General features: G+C 30.4%; 1 long non-coding RNA gene across 1 annotated transcript; it reads right to left on the bottom strand.

Annotated features, from left to right (window-relative positions):
* Positions 1 to 1,095: 1,095 nt before the first annotated feature.
* On the bottom strand, positions 1,096 to 1,781 carry LOC124886384. Its single transcript, XR_007043486.1, has 2 exons — positions 1,681 to 1,781; positions 1,096 to 1,407 (listed from the first exon to the last, which is right to left on the bottom strand). It is a non-coding gene; the product is annotated as an uncharacterized LOC124886384 (long non-coding RNA).
* Between the last annotated feature and the right edge of the window lie 6,502 nt (positions 1,782 to 8,283).

Genomic DNA, 8,283 nt, shown 5'->3' with positions numbered 1-8,283 from the left:
CTTAAGAATTTTTTTTTTACTAGGAATTTATTTGACTAAACTAACCAATTATGATTTAAAAATCTAAATTTGATTAGTAATATTTTAAGTAGTCATTTAAGGATGGGATAGTGTCAAAAATAAAAATGATAAGCTTCTTTTGATTTCATAAATTCAACAAGTAAATTGAACCACTAATTTTAGTTAAGAAGACCAAGTAAATGAAACAGAGGAATAGAAAAAAAATGTCCAAATTAAATTTTGTTTTTATTGTTTAAAATTGTTCAATTTATCCCTCTTTTAGTTCATTAATTTACGCCTTTTAAGTTATCAGTTCCAGTTTCTTTCATATTTATTCTTATTATTAGCAATCAATTCCAACGGGAAACGTACAAACTCGACATATTTATTTATTTATTTATTTTTAAAAAGATAATAAGCAAATTTACTCTCAATTTTTTTTATCAATTTACATTACTTGCAAGTTTAAGCTGTTGGGGGTCAAAGAAAAACAAGAGTGTATCTTATTGGCAAGAAATATATATATACTCTACAAGAATGCCATAATTTGTGAATAGACAACAAGCTCTGTAGACTACTAAATTGTTTAAAATAAACATATAGCTAATTTTTTATTTTTTTTAAAAAAGTTATTCAACAATTTATTATAGAATTTTTTTTAATCACAAATAGACATAATATGTAAAATTACTATGATCTAGAGATATATGGGTTTCAAGTCTCAATAATTGCGAATAAATTATTATAGATAAATATGAGTACAATTTTATTATGTTATTTATATATCAATATAACCAACAACCTAAAATTCACAAATACTCAGTAAAAATTTAAGGGGTCTATTTTTATTTTGGATCTGCAACGGTATGTTCAAGGATTAAAAATTAATAACCAAAAAGGTGTCATCCAATTCATAAGAATATCACAAGTTAATGACTGCTGAATTTTTAAAATCAAATAATTTTTAAATATAAAATTATATTTAGTTTTTGGAACAAATCAAAAAGTCATTTTTGTGTTAAGACTTAAAAAAAATCAATTTCAAGTAGAGGAAAAGTAAGATAAATATGAGCTAGATATATAAAATTAAAGTACTGATAATTCTAATTGAATTTTATAAATGAAAATGCCAATTTTTTTTATTTCACTTTTACATCAAGTTAAATAGCACTATAAAACTCAAACTCATAAGTACTTATTGAAATAAATCATAATACGTGCTAGAATTAATTGACATCATTGTTCTTAAAATCTGTCACTTCTGACATATTGCTTCACACGCATCAATAGAAGGAAAACATTTTTCAGGTTGAAATAATATTACACAACACCATTGGCCTGGCTTATCCGGAATTTGGAGGCAAGCATCACTTTTACCTTCTGTTTTAATGTTTCTACTTGCATCACCTGCATTTTATGAAATTGAAATATAAAAATATATAGAATCTCATGTCTATATACTGATGATGTAAAATTTAAAAATTAATATTCTCAAATCAACTAAAAGATAAGGATAGATAGCTATACATAAAAAGTGAAATTAACACTAAAAATAAGACATGTTACCTTTTTCAATTGATAGCTATACATAAGTCTATTCCAATATTGTTCCATTACTATTATTTTTTTAATTTTAATAATAATAAAAAAATTAAATATAAAAGGAATAGATATACATACAATGATGAAATGCCAGTAGGGAAAACAAAATCAAGCAAAGTAGCAAAACAGATTGAAGGGAAAATTTTGTAGAGGCCATTGAAGGATATATGATTTAATGCTCAAAAGTCTAAAAATAGTGAAAAATATTATAGAATTTTCTCGAATATATAACCTTAGAAAGTACTTGATTTTAATAATTTACCATATATATAAAGATTATGCCCAAAAAACAAATTTGGAAACTATCTCAAGTTGATTATCAATTTTAATCAAATTATGTCCATATATAGAGAGAGAGATATAAATTGATTATGCACAAAAGAAAATTTCGGTCACTATCTCAAGCTACTGATTAATTAATTAAATTATTTCCTAATATATATTAAAAAAAATTATGCACAAAGAGAATTTTGGTCAGTATCTCAAATTGATGATTAATTCATCAAATTATTTTCTAATTAATATATATATATATATATATATATATATATATATGTTTTGCATAAAAGAGAACTTTGGTTACTATCCCGAGTTGATGATTAATCTATCAAAATATTTCCAAATATCTATATCTATATCTAGAACTGTCAATACGGGCTGACCCCGTCTATCCGGACTAGTCCACACAAATTTTGGAGTTTGACAGGTCAGGTCGGATTGACTCATCAACATGACAGGTTAGAAAATAGCAAGCCCAACCCATCACACTGTGGGCTGTGGGCCTCCACGGGTCAACCCATTTTTTAAAATATATTATTTTATAATTTTAATTTTAATTTTAAATTATTAATTACATTAATATTTACAATAAAATATTACATGAAATTATTACTTGTTAATAAAGTCTAAAATTTACAAAAAAAAAAACCTAATAATCTGTGAAATTAGATAACTTTTGATACCAAATTCAAACCAAATAGAGATGTTGAAAAACAAATAAAACTGTTAATGAGTAATAATATAACTAGCTATTAACCTAATTTTGTTTTAATTGATCACAATAAACCACAAAGAATATCAATATTTAGTACATTAAAAGTGAAAATGAACTCCTAAAAAAAAACTCACATGACACTTATGGTGTGTTCAACAATGCCAAATCATCTTCTTCAAACATATTTAATTCCTTAAAAAATTTAGTATTTTATATTTTAATTATTTACATATTTCATAAACATATTTAATATTTAAATATCTATGATGGTTCAAATAGACTTTTAGTTTGAACTCTTCTTTTTTATTCTTAGTACTCTATTTTATTTTTTTAATTATTTTTTGTTTGGCCCATGGGCTAGCCCAACCCATATTGCTCAAGCCCCACGGATTTATATGGACTGAGCTAAAAAGCCCTGTTATAAAACGGGCTGCAAAAATAGTAGCCCACCCTAACAATTTATGGGCTGGGCCAGGCCGATCCAACGAACCTGACCCATATTGACGGATCTATGACTATATCTATCTGTCTATCTATGTCTCTATATATATGCACAAAGAGAATTTTGATCACTACCCAAAGCTAATGAGTAATTTACCAAATTAGGTCCTAATCTGCGTATTAAAAAAAATTATGCACAAAAGAGTTGATGTTATATCTTTTATATTAGAGATAGGTTCGCTATTATCTATCTTCTCACTATTAATTTTTCTTATTTCATGCCTATAAAATCGGGAACACGTAGGATAGTAATATTAGGGATAAATGGACTTAAAAATTTAAGGCCAAATATGAGCTCAAAGTTGTATGGCAAATATATCAAAAATATAAGATGAAGGGTAAATATTACTATATTTTAAAAGTACAAGGGCAAATATGTAGTAACTCAATATGTGAAATCTTCTATTTTGTGTGTTCTGATTATTTTTTTCTTTTTTGTAGTAGTTACATGTTGATTTTGGAGTGTGGAGATGGTTGTCACGGTTCCCAATGCTTTCAGAAATGATTTGACAGAGTTTTAGGCTTTAAAAGTCATTGGTTTAACTTCGGTCAACATTTCATGTTTTGAGTGTCGGATGGCAATTTGAACAGTTTCATTAAATCGAAAATTCAATTTGGTTCTAGTAGCGGGTTTGGATTGAGTTTGAAATCGTTATTTTGCATTTTGATCCTCCATTTGAAAACTTAAGAAAATTTTCTTAGGAGAGGTCCCGGGAGATAATTTATTGAAAATGATCCTTTTTCAAAATTCTACGTTGACATTGAGTCTGAAACATCAAAAATAACCTAGTAGCATGTATGATTTGTTCTTATGGGGTCCCAAACAAATTTTGAGGGTTCAATCGAAACTATTTTCCCAAAACTCCAACTGTCGATTTGCAGATTCTGGTGCAGCATCAGGGGTCCTATCGCGATCATGTTGCCACATGTCGCGATCACGTCCCTTGATCGATCAACTCATCGCAATCACGAGGTAGGTTACTGCGATCGCGAAGAGTAAATCGATGGATTGGGTTGGATTGACTCATCACGATTGTGAGGCCCAGCTACATGACTGTGATGACTAGCTTTATGGTCAATTAACATTGGTCCATACGATTGCGAGCTGGAGTTCATGATCGCGAGGTATTGTTCACTAAACAATATAAATAGCTCATTTCGCAATCTTACACTATTTTTGGATTTTTAAGTTTCGGGAAGTGGCGTTTCTAAAGTTTGCTTCACCATTTGAGCTTGGGTAATTCCAAACTCTAGTTTTCATTAATTTTCATTGATTATACCTTCAAAAATATCTTTTTATCTCGATTTCAGTTAAGTCTTTTTGGAGTTTTGCCTGTAAAATTTTAAAATAATTTTTCTTCAATTTGTGCTTTGTTTTTAGCTCTTTTTCACTTGGGTTTTTGACTGTAGACTCCAATAATCTTGAGGAACTTGTTTCTAAAATATAATTTTGGTTTACCTCTTTCATTTTTGAATCGTTTTGGACCCCTCTTAAATATAATTGATATGAGTATCATTAGCTTTCTTTTAATGCGTTATGTTATATTTGAATGTTTTAATTGATTTTGAAACTGTTCAAAAAGGAAAAGGCTTCGTGTTGAAGGCTTTAGGGTCAACTTTCGTCACTTCGAGGTTGGTTATAACTTAACTTTCTTCACTTTAATGAGTAAAACATGCTACGTGTTGGGAAAAATAACCACAAGAGTTATGTTTTAAGATTATTATTATGTTGTACACCCGTGTGGAGGCATATATGCTTATTGTGGTTGATTTGAGATATCATATATTGCGTGTTGCCTGTGCGGGGGCTTTATTTGACATCATTGGCCTTATCTGTGCATTAAATGTCATTATTATTATTGTGATGCCCGTGCGGGAGTTTGAATAGATATTGTAGGCCTTATTAAGCATTGCTTGCCTTTATCATGATAGAAATGCCTAGGTAGGGGTTGATATGATTCTTATGATATCTTACATGAATATATCTATCTATCTATCTATCTATCTATCTATCTATCTATCTATCTATCTATATATATATATATATCAATGGTGCCTAGCGAGATCTGATATCGTGAATTATTGACATATTGAGTTGATTTCTAAACTCATTTATAAATGTATCGAATGGATCATTATCTATATACTGATTTGAATGTGAGCATTATATCCTTATTTCATACATACATATTCATGAGTTATTGGTATCATTGAGGAACATTATTTTTGAAAGAAAAAATGAGATACTTTATGGGAACCTTGATCCTTGAACACAGGCCGGATAGGTGAGTTGAGGTTTGAGATAGTATACGTGTAATGACATGAATTTGTGAATTTTTTATTTTTATGTGTTTTGACTATTTTTTTCTTTCCTGTAATTTTTACATGTGGATTTCAAAATTCGGAAATGGTTGACATGATTTTCAATGCAATCGGAAATGATTTGTATGAGTTTGTGATTTTTAGAGGCTTGAGAAGCTATATAGTTGACTTCGATCAACATTTGTTGTTCTAAATTCTAGATGGCAAAGCTAACTACACCAGCAGATCTGGAATGTCAAATTTGGGTCAGCGATGGAATTAGTTCGATTTTCAGACTATTATACCTCATAATGATTCTTTGTTTGAAAAATACTGAAATAGAATTTCAGAGATTAATTTATTGATAATGACTTTTTTTTTTTAAAATTTGACACCATCATTGTGTCCGAAGCGTCGAAATTAGAGTAGTAGCATATATGATTTACCTCTGTCGGGTCCCTAATGAATTTCGGATATCTGTTTGAAACATTTAAAATCACGCAAAATCAGCTAGTGCACACCTTATATCTGGTGTATGGATCCTTCTTCGCGAACGCATGCCCCTGATGGTAAATATAGAGAAGGAAATCGCCCTTAATCGCGATCGTGAGGTGGTGGCCGCGATAGCGAAGGGCTAAGGAGTCCTTCATCGTTAACGCAATGAGGCTATCGTGAACGCGGAGGCTTAATTCATCAGTCTTAGCAAATGTAAAGCCTTGGCTATGAATATAATGGTCAATTTAATGACCTGATCAACGTTGATCCTTGCAAACACGAAGGGTTGACAACGTTTGCGAGGTACAGTTCACCAATTAGTATAAATACTTTATTTTTGCGATTTTACTCTATTTTTGGATCTTCAGGCTTCGGGAAAGGCAATTTTTGAGGGTTTCAATGTTGATTTTTTTGTGGTAACTTCTAAACTCATAATCCTGCCATTCCCCAATCTTCAAAAACACCTTTAAATCATGATCTCAGGTAAAAAAATTAAAATTTTATCGATAAAGTTTAAAAGGGTTTCTTCTTCGTTTTGAACCTTTATTTTGACCTATTTTATCGTGGATTTTCTCCTATAGACTCCTATAATTTTGGGGAATGCTTTTAAAATAAAATTTTGGGTTTATCCCTTTCCTTTTTAAACTTATTTTTCAAACCTATTTTGGATTTGGCCTAAATATGAGAAATATGGGTTGTATTGAATTGAGTTGCTTTTGGGATCAGAATTGACTCTGGACCTCCTCTTACCTTATTATGTCTTTACTTATCTTCGAAGACAAGCTTTGTATCTACTTATACTTAGATGATCTACACTTTGACACCATTTCTTGGGGTTTATGTTACGTTTCATATTTTAATTTCGATTATGTCTTATGTTGATTTGACTTTATTCTAAAAGTTTTGGCTTAGTTATTTTTGTGATTTCCTTTATCAGTTTGAGTCATCGGCTTATTTGTTAAGCCTGAACCGCGATAAGTACCATCATGATCCATTAGAAATCTTGATAATACAGATTACGTACTCCCCATGGGTACTATCTTAGGCGCACTGAGGCTCGGTAGGTGCATACAGAAAGTCATGCGATGACTTTCATTTATTCTTCATGACTGCGTCGTCATTGCATTGCATTGCATATGCATCTTCAATGTTTTCTTTACATATTTCCCTTGGTATGTGCTTAGTTTCTGTATATATTGCGCATGATTTTCTTTTATTCTAAGTTCATGTACATATATTAGAACTGTTAGTGGAGACGGTGTGAGCTACCGTTTGAAATTTTTTCTGTTTGCAGGTGACGTGCTCATAGTATTTCCTTACTTATATTATTTTCTATCTTACTCAGTCGGCCTATGATACCTATAGAGTAAAAGTGAACCGTATTCACCTCTACTATGCCCTTTCTGTGCAGACCCTAGTTCGAATACGAGATGTATCAGCATTGACTCCAGATACTGACATGCTCTAAGTTCAGATCTTATCCCAGAGCTCCTGTATCTTTATTTTATCTTTATTTATGTTCTGAGACATGTTGTGTATTGTCTTTGAATTTCAGTCTTATTTTAGACGCTCTTGTACTTATGACACTAGATTTTGGGGGGTTTTATGACAACTTTCTTTCAGACTACCGCTTTATTATGTATTGTGTTAACCTAACTTCACTCTTGATGTCTCATTTATCTTATTTTATTTATGATTCCACACTTTTTTTTGAGTGATTGACTTATCTACCAAGGCTGAGTATCGATAGTTGCCATCATGACATCAACTTTTGGATCGTGACAGAATGTGATGTTTTTCCTTTAAACATATCCAACTTATTTGTTCCTCATTAATATAATTTATTTGATTTTCTTCCTATTCATGTGATAGTCGGTTTGGATTATGCATATATTAGTTCGCTAGCTTTCGGCTTGTTTCCACTTGTTTTTATAAAAAGAGTCCGATTACATATTGATCTCTTTATGAATATTCCATTAGTTTATAAAATGTTCTTAAAAGAAATAATTATCCACCATTTTTTTATATGTTTAGCTAGTCGGTAACACAACTAAAATATGCTTATTATACCACAACGCTCGCAATCAAAAATTTTATCTGAGCCTAATTTCAGAGACGAACCAAATGCATTAGTTATGTACGAGTTTATCCAAATTCAATAGCTTTACTTTAGGCCATGTTACATGCTACAAAAATCACTAAAATAAAATAAGAATTAACTAAATTAAATAAGTTGTAATAGAATTTCGAACTGTAGAATTCATAAATATCTGCCATTACCTTTGGCATATATACTTCCATTACTTAGGAAACATCACTTCCGATAAACTACCCACCTTGCAATGTCCCGTCACGCTCAAATGAAACGTCGTATTTTTCTTTTGCCATGT

Source organism: Capsicum annuum, chromosome 1 (genome assembly GCF_002878395.1).
Source record: "Capsicum annuum cultivar UCD-10X-F1 chromosome 1, UCD10Xv1.1, whole genome shotgun sequence".
NCBI lineage: Eukaryota > Viridiplantae > Streptophyta > Magnoliopsida > Solanales > Solanaceae > Capsicum > Capsicum annuum.
This window is presented reverse-complemented; position numbering and strand designations above follow the sequence as displayed.